Here is a 15,734-nt window from a genome sequence, read left to right as displayed (position 1 = left end):
TCATCAAGAAAGAACACCCACGTAAATCTTGAAAAATCATCGACTATGACTAGACCAAATGAGTTACCACCGAGACTCTTGTAGGCATTGGGACCAAAGAGATCCATGTGAAGTAGCTCAAGCGGTCTTCTCGTGGTCATGATGTTCTTCATGGGGTGGCTTCCTCCAACTTGTTTTCCTGCTTGACAAGCACTACAAAGTCTATCCTTGTCAAATATAAGATCTTTTACTCCAAGGATATGATCACCTTTAATAAGCTTATCAAGATTTCGCATGCCCACATGACCTAACCTTCTATGCCAGAACCATCCTTTCGAGGATTTAGCAATTAGGCAAGTTCTAGGTTGAGCCTTTCTAGTGAAATCAACAATATATAGATCACCTCTATGTGTACCGGTAAAGATCATTTTATGATTATCTCTACGAAACACTTTACAATCTACTTCAGTAAATAGGACATTAAAACCAAAGTCAGCAAGTCTAGATACGGAAAGTAAATTGTAGCCAAGAGATTCAACGAGCATAACATTTTGTATAGAGCTATCATGTGAGATGGCCACCTTACCAAGGCCAACCACCTTACCCTTTGAGTTGTCACCAAAAGTGGCATACTTTCGAGGGCCGTCGTTTTCAGCAAGCTCACGAAACATATCTTTGTCTCCGGTCATATGATCGGTACAACCACTATCAAGAACCCATTCCATTCCTCCAGCCATGTAGCCGTGAAGATTTGCCATAAGACCAAAGTGTCTCATAGACTCATCGAGATCAAGGTCACTATCATCATCCTCATCATAGTATCCATGTTCAACATCGTCTTGTGATGGATCAATTCCTAGAGAGGGCAATTTATTAGATAAATGGTCATCACAATAGTCATCTTTATGAATTCTAATGCCTTCGGTGATGATATTGCTAATGATTCCAACATCTCCTTTGGCACTCGTAAGATTAGTAAGCTCAAATAGACAATCACCAAATTTGGGATCATTGGAACTCATCTTAATCAAGACAATAGACTTATGAAGGATCTCATCTAAGTTTTTCAAGGAATATTCAAAAATCGTTCCTCAAGGAATCTCCATATGGTGTAGGCACAATCAAGAGCAGGCAAGCTAGCAAGCAAGTTTCTAGGCAAACCTCTAGTGATTAAATTGACAGTTCTAAGATTATGGATCATGTCAATAGACTCATCAAGGGTAGGATGCAAAGGATCAACATGAGGTGCACAAGGGCTAGTAATGTACTTGTTCAAGTGATATTCATTGAAAATCTCAAGCATCTCAATTTTCCACTCGTGAAAGTACTCTCCATCAAGAATAGGCATTCTACGTCTAAGACTCCCTAATGTAGACTCATCCATATTCCTCCAATGATGATTAAACCAAAGCAATGGAGACCAAAGATCTGATACCAATTGAAAGGATCGAGAAGAGGTGTGTAGAGGGGGGGGGGTGAATAGACTCTTAATAAGAAAAAGTTGCAGTTCTTATTTTCTTCAAGTTAAGGTAGAGTTTTAGCATAAGTTTAAACATTCACAATACATATCAAGCAAGCATCACAAGAGTATATGAGCAGCGGAAAGTAAAGCATGCAATTTGCAAGAATGTAAAGGGATGGGATTGGAGTGTGCAAATCCAGTTGGAGACATGGAGATTTTTGGCGTGGTTCTGATAGGTGATGCTATCGTACATCCACGTTGATGGAGACTTCAACCCACGAAGGGTAACAGTTGCACGAGTCCATGGAGGGCTCCACCCACGAAGGGTCCTGCTACCTCTTGAGCACTGCGTTGGATTTGCTTGAAGAGGAAAGGATGATGCAGCAAAGTAGCGTAAGTATTTCCCTCAGTTTTTGAGAACCAAGGTATCAATCCAGTAGGAGGCTACGCGCGAGTCCCTCGTACCTGCACAAAACAAACAACTCATCACAACCAACGCGACAAGGGGTTGTCAATCCCTTCACGGTCACTTATGAGAGTGAGATCTGATAGATATGATAAAATAATATTTTCGGTATTTTTGTGATAAAGATGCAAAGTAAAAGAAAAGCAAAGTAAAAAAGCAAAGGAAATAACTAAGTATTGGAAGATTAATACTATGAAGATAGACCAGGGGGCCATAGGTTTCACTAGTGGCTTCTCTCAAGAGCATAAGTATTTTACGGTGGGTGAACGAATTACTGTTGAGCAATTGACAGAACTGAGCATAGTTATGAGAATATCTAGGTATGATCATGTATATAGGCATCACGTCAGTAGACCGACTCCTGCCTGCATCTATTACTATTACTCCACTCATCGACCGCTATCCAGCATGCATCTAGAGTATTAAGTTCATGAAAACAGAGTAACGCCTTAAGCAAGATGACATGATGTAGAGGGATAAATTCATGCAATATGATAAAAACCCCATCTTAATATCCTCGATGGCAACAATACAATACGTGCCTTGCTGCCCCTACTGTCACTGGGAAAAGACACCGCAAGATTGAACCCAAAGCTACGCACTTCTCCATTGCAAGAAAGATCAATCTAGTAGGCCAAACCAAACTGATAATTCGAAGAGACTTGCAAAGATAACCAATCATACATAAAAGAATTCAGAGAAGATTCAAATATTGCTCATAGATAATCTTGATCATAAACCCACAATTCATCGGTCTCAACAAACACACCGCAAAGAGAAGATTACATCGAATAGATCTCCACAAGAGAGGGGGAGAACATTGTATTGAGATCCAAAAAGAGAGAAGCCTTGTAGATAATAACTATGGACCCGAAGGTCTGAGGTAAACTACGCACACTTCATCGGAGAGGCTATGGTGTTGATGTAGAAGCCCTCCGTGATGGATGCCCCCTCCGGCGGAGCTCCAGAACAGGCCCCAAGATGGGATCTCATGGATACAGAAAGTTGTGGCGATGGAATTAGGTTTTTGGCTCTTTATTTGATTGTTTGGGGGTACATAGGTATATATAGGAGGAAGGAGTACGGTGGTGGAGCAATAGGGGACCCACGAGGGTGGAGGGCGCGCCTCGGGGGGGGGGGGGGTAGGCGCGCCCCCTACCTCGTGGCCTCACTGTTGGTTGCTTGACGTAGGGTCCAAGTCTCCTGGGTTTTGTTCGTTCCAAAAATCACGTTCCCGAAGGTTTCATTCCGTTTGGACTCCGTTTGATATTCCTTTTCTTCGAAACCCTAAAATAGGCAAAAAACAACAATTTTGGGATGGACCTCCGGTTAATAGGTTAGTCCCAAAAATAATATAAAAGTGGATAATAAAGCCCAATAATGTCCAAAACAGTAGATAATATAGCATGGAACAATCAAAAATTATAGATACGTTGGAGACATATCAAGAATCCCCAAGCTTAATTCCTACTCGTCCTCGAGTAGGTAAATGATAAAAATAACATAATTTTTGATGTGAAGTGCTACTTGGCATAATTTTAATGTAATTCTTCTTAATTTTGGTATGAATATTCAGATCCGAAAGATTCAAGATAAAAGTTTAATATTGACATAAAAATAATAATACATCAAGCATACTAACAAAGCAATCATGTCTTCTCAAAATAACATGGCCAAAGAAAGTTATCCCTACGAAATCATACAGTCTGGCTATGCTCTATCTTCACCACACAAAGTATTTAAATCATGCACAATGTCGATGACAAGCCAAGCAATTGTTTCATACTTTTGACATTCTCAAACTTTTTCAATCTTCACGCAATACATGAGCGTGAGCCATGTATATAGCACTATATGTGGAATAGAATGGTGGTTGTGGAGAAGACAAAAAAGGGAGAAGATAGTCTCACATCAACTAGGCGTATCAACGGGCTATGGAGATGCCCATCAATAGATATCAATGTGAATGAGTAGGGATTGCCATGCAACTGATGCACTAGAGCTATAAGTATATGAAAGCTCAACAAAAGAAACTAAGTGGGTGTGCATCCAACTTGCTTGCTCATGAAGACCTAGGGCATTTTGAGGAAGCCCATCATTGGAATATACAAGACAAGTTCTATAATGAAAAATTCCCACTAGTATATGAAATTGACGAAATGAGAGACTCTCTATCATGAATATCATGGTGCTACTTTGAAGCACACATGTGGTAAAGGATAGTAACATTGTGCCTTCTCTCTTTTTCTCTCATTTTTTTTATTTGGGACTTTTCTCTTTTTTTTATGGCCTCTTTTTTTTATTTTTCGTCTGGAGTCTCATCCCGACTTGTGGCGGAATCATAGTCTCCATCATCCTTTCCTCACTAGGACAATGCTCTAATAATGATGATCATCACACTTTTATTTTCTTACAACTCAACAATTACAACTCGATACTTAGAACAAAATATGACTCTATATGAATGCCTCCGGTGGTGTACCGGGATATGCAATGAATCAAGAATGACATGTATGAAAGAATTATTAATGGTGGGTTTGCCACAAATACGATGTCAACTACATGATCATGTTAAGCAATATGACAATGATGGAGTGTGTCATAATAAATGGAACGGTGGAAAGTTGCATGGCAATATATCTCGGAATGGCTATGTAAATGCCATAATAGGTAGGTATGGTGGCTGTTTTGAGGAAGGCATATGGTGGGTGTATGATACCGGAGAAAGGTGCGCGGTATTAGAGAGGCTAGCAATGGTGGAAGGAAGAAAAGTGCATATAATCCATGGACTCAACATTACTCATAAAGAACTCATATACTTATTGCAAAAATCTACAACTTATCAAAGCAAAGTATTACGCGCATGCTCCTAGGGGGATAGATTGGTAGGAAAAGACCATCGCTCGTCCCCGACCGCCACTCATACGGAAGACAATCAAATAAATAAATCATGCTCCGACTTCACCACATAACGGTTCACCATACGTGCATGTTACGGGAATCACAAACTTTAACACAAGTATTTCTCAAATTCACAACTACTCAACTAGCACAACTTTAATATCACCATCTTCATATCTCAAAACAATTATCAAGCATCAAACTTCTCATAGCATTCAACACACTCATAAGAAAGTTTTTACTATTCTTGAATACCAAGCATATTAGGATTATTTAAGAAAATTACCATGATATTTAAGACTCTCAAAGTAATATATGTGAAGCATGAGAGATCAGTAGTTTCTATAAAACAATTCCACCATCGTGCTCTAAAAAAATATAAGTGAAGTACTAGAGCAAAAACTATATAACTCAAATGATATAAGCAAAGCACATAGAGTATTCTAACAAATTCCAAATCATGTATGGCTTTCTCAAAAGGTGTGTACAGCAAGTATGATTGTGGTAAACTAAAAATCAAAGACTCAAATCATACAAGATGCTCCAAGCAAAACACATATCATCTGGTGAATAAAAATATAGCTCCAAGTAAAGTTACCGATAGAAGTAGACGAAAGAGGGGATGCCTTTCGGGGAATCCCCAAGCTTTGGCTTTTAGGTGTCCTTAGATTATCTTGGGGGTGCCATGGGCATCCCCAAGCTTAGGCTCTTAACACTCCTTGTTCCATAATCCATCAAATCTTTACCCAAAACTTGAAAACTTCACAACACAAAACTTAAAGTAGAAAATCTCGTGAGCTCCGTTAGCGAAAGAAAACAAAAGACCACTTCAAGGTACTGTAATGAACTCATTATTTATTTATATTGGTGTTAAACCTACTTTATTCAAACTTCTCTATGGTTTATAAACTATTTTACTAGCCATAGATTCATCAAAATAAGCAAACAACACACGAAAAACAGAATCTGTCAAAAACAGAACAGTATGTAGTAATCTGTAGCTAGCGCAAGATCTGGAACCCCAACAATTCTAAAATAAATTTATGGACGTGAGTAATTTATCTATTAATCATCCTAAAAAAGAATTAACTAAATATCACTTTCCAAATAAAAATGGCAGCAGTTCTCGTGAGCGCTAAAGTTTCTGTTTTTTACAGCATGATATTAAGACTTTCCCCAAGTCTTCCCAACGGTTCTACTTGGCACAAACACTAATTAAACACAAAAAACACAACCAAAACAGAGGCTAGATAAATTATTTATTACTAAAACGGAGCAAAAATCAAGGAATAAAAATAAAATTGGGTTGCCTCCCAACAAGCGCTATCGTTTAACGCCCCTAGCTAGGCATAAAAAGCAAGGATAGATCTAGGTATTGCCATCTTTGGTAGGTAATTCTTCAATGAGGCATCTACCATCCTTAGAATTTCTTTATTGATTATCAAACTTTTAGGCACAAGATCAAAAAAATCATTAGTAGCAAATGGTTCCTTAATGATAGCAAAAAGATTAGGATGAATACTTATAGATTTGAGATCCGCAGTTTCCTTACTAGAGGATTCACCCTTATTTTTAGGAACATACATAAGCTTGGCAATTTTAGTGGGAGGACTTGGAGTATTCTTTATGGAAGAAAAAGCGGTTCCCAAGTTGGTAATAATACCCTCAAGTTTATTCTTTCATTAACTATAGGTTCCTTCTCTTTAATATTTTTCAAATTTACTCCTACTTTAGATCCATATTGGGTAATTTGGTTGTGGATCTTTTAATCCAAATTTTCAATTAACTCTACAGTAGCAACCTTATTTTCAATAATTTCAAGTCTTTGCATTACATGCTCCAAAGTTAACGTAGTTCCATTAACCAAAAGAGGTGGTGAGCCAAACCAATCTATCATAGCATTATAAGAATCAAAAGTATGGCTACCCAAGAAGTTCCCTCCGGTAATGGTATCAAGGATATATCTGTGCCAAGGAGTAGCGCCTACATAAAAAATTGCAAAGAAGAACGTAAGTAGATTGCTTCCTGGTAGATCTATTTTGAGCATTGCAAATTCTATAACAAGCATCTTTTAGATTTTCTCTGTCCCTTTGCTAAAATTTAGAATTTCATTCTCAGGAGACAACATAGAAGAAAGAGGACTCGCCATAACAACAAGCAAAAGGAAAAGAGGTGAACGGAAAAGAGAGGGAGGATAGAGAGAGAGAGGGCGAATAAAACGACAAGGGTGAAGTGGGGGAGAGGAAAACGAGAGGCAAATGGCAAATGATGTAATGCGGGAGATAAGGGTATGTGATGGGTAATTGGTATGTTGACTTTTGCATAGACTCCCCGGCAACGGCACCAGAAATGGCTCATTGTCGGCAGTCAAATCTTGACTTGCGCGAACCTCCCCGGCAACGGCGCGAGAAAACTTCTTGCTACCTATTGAGCACTACGTTGGATTTCCTTGAAGAGCAAAGGATGATGCAGCAAAGTAGCGTAAGTATTCCCCTCAGTTTTTGAGAACCAAGGTATCAATCCAGTAGGAGGCTACGCGCGAGTCCCTCGTACTTGCACAAAACAAATAACTCCTCGCAACCAACACGACAAGGGGTTGTCAATCCCTTCACGGTCACTTACGAGAGTGAGATCTGATATATATGATAGAATAGTATTTTTGGTATTTTTGTGATAAAGATGCAATGTAAAATAAAAGCAAAGTAAAAAAAGCAAAGGAAACAACTAAGTATTGGAAGATTAATATTATGAAGATAGACCAGGGGGCCATAGGTTTCACTAGTGGCTTCTCTCAAGAGCATAAGTATTTTACGGTGGGTGAACGAATTACTGTTGAGCAATTGACAGAACTGAGCATAGTTATGAGAATATCTAGGTATGATCATGTATATAGGCATCACGTCCGAGACAAGTAGACCGACTCCTGTCTGCATCTACAACTATTACTCCACTCATCGACCGCTATCCAGCATGCATCTAGAGTATTAAGTTCATGAAAACAGAGTAATGCCTTAAGCAAGATGACATGATGTAGAGGGATAAATTCATGCAATATGATAAAAAACCATATTGTTATCCTCGATGGCAACAATACAATACGTGCCTTGCTGCCCCTACTATCACTGGGAAAGGACACCGCAAGATTGAACCCAAAGCTAAGCACTTCTCCCATTGCAAGAAAGATCAATCTAGTAGGCCAAACCAAACTAATAATTCGAAGAGACTTCCAAAGATAACCAATCATACATAAAAGAATTCAGAGAAGATTCAAATATTGCTCATAGATAATCTTGATCATAAACCCACAATTCATCGGTCTCAACAAACACACCGCAAAAAGAAGATTACATCGAATAGATCTCCACAAGAGAGGGGGAGAACATTGTATTGAGATCCAAAAAGAGAGAAGAAGCCATCTAGCTAATAACTATGGACCCAAAGGTCTGAGGTAAACTACTCACACTTCATCGGAGAGGCTATGGTGTTGATGTAGAAGCCCTCCGTGATGGATGCCCCCCTTCGGCGGAGCTCCGGAACAGGCCCCAAGATGGAATCTCGTGGATATAGAAAGTTGCGGTGGTGGAATTAGGTTTTTGGCTCCGTATCTGATCGTTTGGGGGTACGTAGTTATATATAGGAGGAAGGAGTACGTCGGTGGAGCAACAGGGGGCCCACGAGGGTGGAGGGCGCGCCTGGGGGGGGGGGGTAGGCGCGCCCCTACCTCGTGGACTCCCTGTTGGTTGCTTGACGTAGGGTACAAGTCTCATGGGTCTTGTTCGTTCCAAAAATCATGTTCCCGAAGGTTTCATTCCGTTTGGACTCCGTTTGGTATTCCTTTTCTTCAAAACCCTAAAATAGGCAAAAAAACAGCAATTCTGGGCTGGGCCTCCAGTTAATAGGTTAGTCACAAAAATAATATAAAAGTGGATAATAAAGCCCAATAATGTCCAAAACAGTAGATAATATAGCATGGAACAATCAAAAATTATAGATACGTTGGAGACATATCAGGTCCACGAAGAAGCAACCTTGTCTATCCCACCATGGCCATCGCCCACGAAGGACTTGCTTCACTAGGGTAGATCTTCATGAAGTAGGCGATCTCCTTGCCCGTACAAACTCCTTGGTTCAACTCCACAATCTTGACGGAGGCTCCCAAGTGACACCTAACCAATATAGGAGACACCACTCTCCAAAAGGTAATAGATGGTGTGTTGATGATGAACTCCTTGCTCTTGTGCTTCAAATGATAGTCTCCCTAGCACTCAACTCTCTCTCACTGATTTGGATTTGGTGGAAAGATGATTCGAGTGGAAAGCAACTTGGGGATGGCTAGAGATCAAGATTTATGTGGTTGGTGGTTCTCTCTCAGAAAATGTATGTTGGAAGTGTAGGCATGTTCTGATGGCTCTCTCTACGAATGAAGAGTGGGTGGAAGGGTATATAGAGCCTCCACACAAAAACTAACTGTTACACACAATTGACCAAACTCGGTGGGACCGAATCAGAAAACTCGGTCAGACCGATTCAGTTCATAATGTGACCATTAGGCTTTTCGGTGGGACCGACATGATCAACTCGGTTGGACCGATGTGCTAGGGTTAGGGTAAAACCTCATCTCGGTTTGACCGATTACACAAACTCGATGGCACCGATTTGGGTAATAAGCGAAACAGAGACTTGGTGAAGCAAACTCGATGGGACCGATTGCATATCTCGGTGAGACCGAGATTATTGCAATAGGCAACAGAGAGTTTGCAAGCCCATCTCGGTGAGACCGAGATCCCATCGGTGTGACCGAATTGATTAGGGTTTGTGGAAATGGCTATGTCAAGTGAACTCGGTGACGTCGGATGGAAAATTTCGGTGGGGCTGAGTTTGACTTTTGGTTTGGGACATATGTGGATATGAGAAAGTGGTTGAGGGCTTTGGAGCATATCACTAAGAACTTTGAGCAAGCAAGCCATTAAGCAACACCTCATCCCCTTTTAATAGTATTGGCTTTCTTATGGACTCAATGTGATCTTGGATCACTAAAAGCAAAATGTAGAGTCTTGAGCTTTAGAGCTTGAGCCAATCTTTTGTCCTTATCATTTTGAAGGGGTTCCACATCTTCTTGTCCATGCTACTCCATCTGTTGAACTTATCTAAAATATATTAGATAAAAACATTAGTCCAACAAGAGATATGTTGACATGAATTAACAAAACCACCCATGTCGCACTTGTGCTGTCAGTTCGCTACTTTGATAATTTGATATGTGGGTGGACCGGTGCTTAGGTGTTGGTCTTACTTGAACAAACCTCATACTTATGATTAACCCTCCCGCAAGCATCCACAACTACGAGAAAAGTATTAAGAATAAATTCTAACCGCGGCACTAAACTTTTGGATCCAATCGGTCCCTTACGGAGTAGCGCATAAACTGAGGTTTAAGCTTCTATCACTCTCGCAACCCTGATAACCCACAAGTATAGGGGATCGCAACAGTTTTCGAGGGTAGAGTATTCAACCCAAATTTATTGATTCGACACAAGGGGAGCCAAAGAATATTCTCAAGTATTAGTAGTTGAGTTGTCAATTCAACCACACCTGAAAGACTTAATATCTATAGCAAAATATTTAGTAGCAAAGTAGTATGGAAGTAACAGTAACGGTGGCAAAAGTAACAGTAGTAGTTTTTGTAGCAATCGTAACAGTGGCAATGGAAAAGTAAGTAAGCAAAGATCAATATGTGAAAAGCTCGTAGGCAATGGATCAATGATGGATAATTATCTGGGATGCGATTCCTCATGCAATAGTTTTAACATATGGTGACACAGAACTAGCTCCAGTTCATCAATGTAATGTAGGCATGTATTCCGAATATAGCCATACATGCTTATGGAAAAAAACTTGCATGACATCTTTTGTCCTACACTCCCGTGGTAGCAGGATCCTATTGGAAACTAAGGGATATTAAGGCCTCCTTTTAATAGAGTACCGGACCAACGCATTAACACTTAGTGAATACATGAACTCCTCAAACTATGGTCATCACCGGGAGTGGTCCCAATTATTGTCACTTCGGGGTTGCCAGATCATAACACATAGTAGGTGACTATTGACTTGCAAGATAGGATCAAGAACTCACATATATTCATGAAAACATAATAGGTTCAGATCTGAGATCATGGCACTCGGGCCCTAGTGACAAGCATTAAGCGTAGCAAAGTCATAGCAACATCAATCTTAGAACATAATGGATACTAGGGATCAAACCCTAACAAAACTAACTCGATTACATGGTAAATCTCATCCAAACCATCACCGTCCAGCAAGCCTATGATGGGATTACTCACGCATGGCGATGAGCATCATGAAATTGGTGATGGAGGATGGTTGATGAGGACGATGGCGACGGATTCTCCTCTCCGGAGCCCCGAACGGACTCCAGATCAGCCCTCCCGAGGAAGATTAGGGCTTGGCGGCGGCTTCATATAGTAAAACGCGATGAATCCTTCTCTATGGATTTTTCCTCCGCAAAAGTGAATATATGGGGTTGGGGTTGAGGTCGGTGGAGTCCCAGGGGGCCCACGAGGCAGGGGGCACGCCCTACACCCTTGTGGACAAGGTGTGGGCCCCCTGATGCCGATTCTTTCGCCAATATTTTTCATTAATTCCAAAACGTGTCTCCGTGGATTTTCAGGTCATTCCGAGAACTTTTATTTCTGCAAAAAAATAACACCATGGCAGTTCTGCTGAAAACAGCGTCAGTCCGGGTTAGTTCCATTCAAATCATGCAAGTTAGAGTCCAAAACAAGGGCAGAAGTGTTTGGAAAGTAGATACGTTGGAAACGTATCAACTCCCCCAAGCTTAAACCTTTGCTTGTCCTCAAGCAATTCAGTTGACAAACTGAAAGTGATAAAAAAAACTTTTACAAACTCTGTTTGATCTTGTTGTTGCAAATATGTAAAGCCAGCATTCACATTTTAAGCAAATATTAGGAACTAACCATATTCACAATAACATTTAGGTCTCATGTTTACTCATATCAATGGCATAATCAACTAGCGAGCAATAATAATAAATCTCAGATGAAAATACTTTCTCAAAACAATCATAACATGATATAACAAGATATAACAAGATGGTATCTCGCTAGCCCTTTATGAGACCGCACAACATAAATGCAGAGCACCCCTGAAGATGAAGGACTGACCAGACATTGTAATTCATAGTAAAAGAGATCCAGTCACAGTCATACTTAATGTAAATTAATAGCAATGCATGCGAATGATAGCGGTGCTCTCCAACTGGTGCTTTTTAATAAGAGGATGATGACTCAACATAAAAGTACATAGATAGGCCCTTCGTAGAGGGAAGCAGGGATTTGCAAAGGTGCCAGAGCTCGAGTTTTGAAACAAAGATAAATAATATTTTGAGTGACATACTTCCATTGTCAAGATAACAACCAAGAGATCTTGATATCTCTCATGCTACACACATTATAGGTGGTTCCCAAACAAAATGGTAAAGTTTATACTCCCCCACCACCAACAAACATCAATCCATGGCTTGTCCGAAACAACGGGTGCCGTCCAACTAACAACAATCCTGGGGGAGTTTAGTTTGCAATTATTTTGATGTGATTTGAGCATGGGACTGGGCATCCCAGTTACCGGCCATTTTCTCGTGAGTGATGAGCGGAGTCCACTCATTATGAGAATAACCCACCCAGCATGGAAGATATAGACAACACTAGTTGATACATGAGCTATTCGAGCATACAAAACATAATTTCATTTGAAGGTTTAGAGTTTGGCACATACAAATTTACTTGGAATGGCAGGTAAATACCACATATAGGAAAGTATGGTAGACTCATATGGAATAACTTTGGGGTTTATGGAAGTGGATGCACAAGCAGTATTCCCGCTTAGTACAAGTGAAGGCTAGAAAGAGACTGGGAAGCGACCAACTAGAGAGCGACAACAGTCATGAACATGCATTAAGATTAATCAACAATGAGTGCAAGCATCACCACAAAAAAAGACACATCCGTAACATTTTGGGCCGAACGAATTTTTTTTCTGTCATACATATGACACTTCTATGACGATAATTGTGACAAAACCCGGTATCATCATAGATGTGGTGGGCTCCTACTTCTATGACAAAAAATCATGACAGAAAATGGGCTTTTCGTCCTGGGCGGGCCGGAGACGTAGCTGCATGACATTCTTTTGGCCGTCTATGACGGAAAAAACCGTGGTAGAAGCGAGGGCGAGGAAAATTTCGGGGAGTTCCCGGTTACGGTGGGAGGTCGGGGGCCGAGCGATGCGCGTTTCTCTCGTACACGTACGCGCGTGTGTGCGAGGCGTTGGCTCTAACTGAACCCGAGCGAGGCGTTGGGCTTTAACTGAACCTGAGCGATTGCACTGCAGGCTACGCTTTACTGAACCCGAGCGATCGATCGATGGCTGTTAACTGAACCTGATCGAGCGATTCCTTTGCTGCTGCTGCTAACTGAAGCCGATCGATGCTGCCTCTGGATGAACAGTGAGCATTGCGGGGTGGGGGGGGGGTTGGATGAATAGTTCCCGGTGGGGGTGGATGAACAGGACCCCGTGGTGTTGCCTCTGGATGAACAGGACCCCGATTGATCGAGCCGGTTGGGGCTGGATGAACAGGACCCCATGGAGGGATGGATGAACAGGACCACCCCGTGGAGGGCAGGATGAGTAGTAGACGATGGAGGGCAGGATGAACAGTAGCCCATGCAGGGGTGGTTGAACAGGAGCCCGTGGAGAGGGCTGGTTGAACAGTAGCCGGTGGAGTAGCGCGTGGTGGAGGCTGGATGAACAGGAGCCCGTGGATGAACAGTCAAAGGTGGAGGCTGGAGGAGGTCGACGGTGGATGAACAGTAACTCGTGGAGGCTAGAGGGGGTCGACGGTGGAGATGAACAATATCCTGTGGAGTCCCATTTTGCGGTACGCCACACCCCTCCCGATGAACAGGACCCCCGTTTCGACCGTCGCGCTCCAATACAAGTTTGTTTCGTCCATTTTGCAGTACGCCACACCCCTCCCGATGAACAGGACCCCCATTTCGACCGTAGGAGGTGTGTTTCCTCCGTTTTGTGGTACGCCAGACCCCTCCCGATCAACAGAACCCTGTTCCGAACGTAGGAGGTCCATTTCCTCCGTTGTGTGGTACACCATGCCTCGTTTCCATCGCCTGTTCCATCCAAGCCCTCCCGATGAACACGACCATGCATTCCATTCCGACCCAGCCGGTTGGCTCCCACGCGTTCCGTTGCCTCCCCATGAACACGACGCATTCCGTTGCCTCCCCATGAACACGGCGACGACGCTGTTTCTCCGTTCCGACCCAGCCATGTCCACGAGCCCTCCCCGTACGTATGCGCGAGTAGGCGTTTGAGACCCCGCCCGTATGTACACATACGTGGCCGTATTTTCTTTCTTGCACCCTCGCCGCCTCTACTACGACACGTGTGCGCCTCTACATCCACTAGTATATATGTATGTACACGTTCGCGACCAGAATGCCACCAGAATGACAACGCTACGTACGCTTCGACCAGGTGGGTCCCAACTGTCAGGCACTTCCTTGCGTGCGAAGATGTAGCTGGTGGGTCCCAGCAGTCAGGGGGCAAAATAAGGTGGCCCGTCCGGTGGGTCCCTGCTGTCAGGTGGAGAAATAATTATTTTGCACGTAATAAGGAGGCACTTCCTTGCTACGGCCGTGGACCCAGCTGTCAGCCTCTCCACGTACAGTCCACGTCCGATGGAAGCTATTCCTTGACCATGTTGACCACGCCGCGCCGAGAGCACCAGGGCGGTGGACGACGGCGAGGCCTAGGAAGGGGACAACACGGAGCCGGGGAAGACACGTCAGTGGAATCCCACGCGTAGAAGAGTACGAGGGTTCACTGGTTCGCTGTGGTGTGAGGCTGCCGTCACCGCAGAATAACATGGGGTGTGGGTGAATAGAGGGATGGTCTGGCCAGTGGTGGGAGTAGTAGGGGCGGTGAGGCCTCCGCTGCATCACAGCCGGCCAAAGGAGGCAGGAGCACGAGGCACGACCGGCACTGGTTTGGGCGGCTGGAGCAAGAAGACCAGAGGTTGAAGAAGCACTACGGCTGTTGGATGGACATCGTACGGTCACTAGAGCTAGAATCGTGCATATTGACTAAGTTGACAAAGTCCTCCGTCCCCGTCAACTTAGTAGGCCCACAAGTTAGCCTCCCACCAAGGTGGGTCCCAGCTAGCAGGGGGTATTCATTTTTTTGTGCGTAATAAGGAGGCACTTCCGGTGGGTCCGAGCTGACAGCAGGGGGAACATTTTTTTTCGCGAAATACGATGGCCCGTTGGGTGGGTCCCAGCAGTCAGGGGCAAACATTTTTTCCATGATATACTGGTGGGTGTCCGGTGGGTCCCTGCTGTCAGGTGGAGGAATAATTATTTTCCGCGTAATAAGGAGGCACTTTCTTGTGGATGCTGTGGACCCAGCTGTCAGCCTCACCACGTACAGTATTCTTCCGATGGAATTTGGTCGTTGACCACATTGACCACGCCGCGCCGACAGCACCACGACGGTGGATGACAGCGAAGCCTAGGAAGGGGACAACGCAGAGCCGGGGAAGATGCGGCAGTGGATGCCCACGCGGAGAGGAGTACGAGGGTTCACTGGTTCGGCTGCGCTGCCGTCACTGCAGAATAATAGGGGGTGTGGGTGAGTGGAGTGGAGGGATGGCCTGGCCAGCGGTGGGAGTAGTATGGGGGCGGTGAGGCCTCCGCGGCAGCACAGCCGGCCACGGGAGGCAGGAGCAGGCGACACGACCGGCGCTGCTTTGAGCGGCTGGAGCAAGAAGACCAGAGGTTGAAGAAGCACTACGGCCGTTGGATGGACATCGTATGG

Source organism: Triticum aestivum, chromosome 2A (genome assembly GCF_018294505.1).
Source record: "Triticum aestivum cultivar Chinese Spring chromosome 2A, IWGSC CS RefSeq v2.1, whole genome shotgun sequence".
NCBI classification, from domain to species: Eukaryota; Viridiplantae; Streptophyta; class Magnoliopsida; order Poales; family Poaceae; genus Triticum; species Triticum aestivum.
This window is presented reverse-complemented; position numbering follows the sequence as displayed.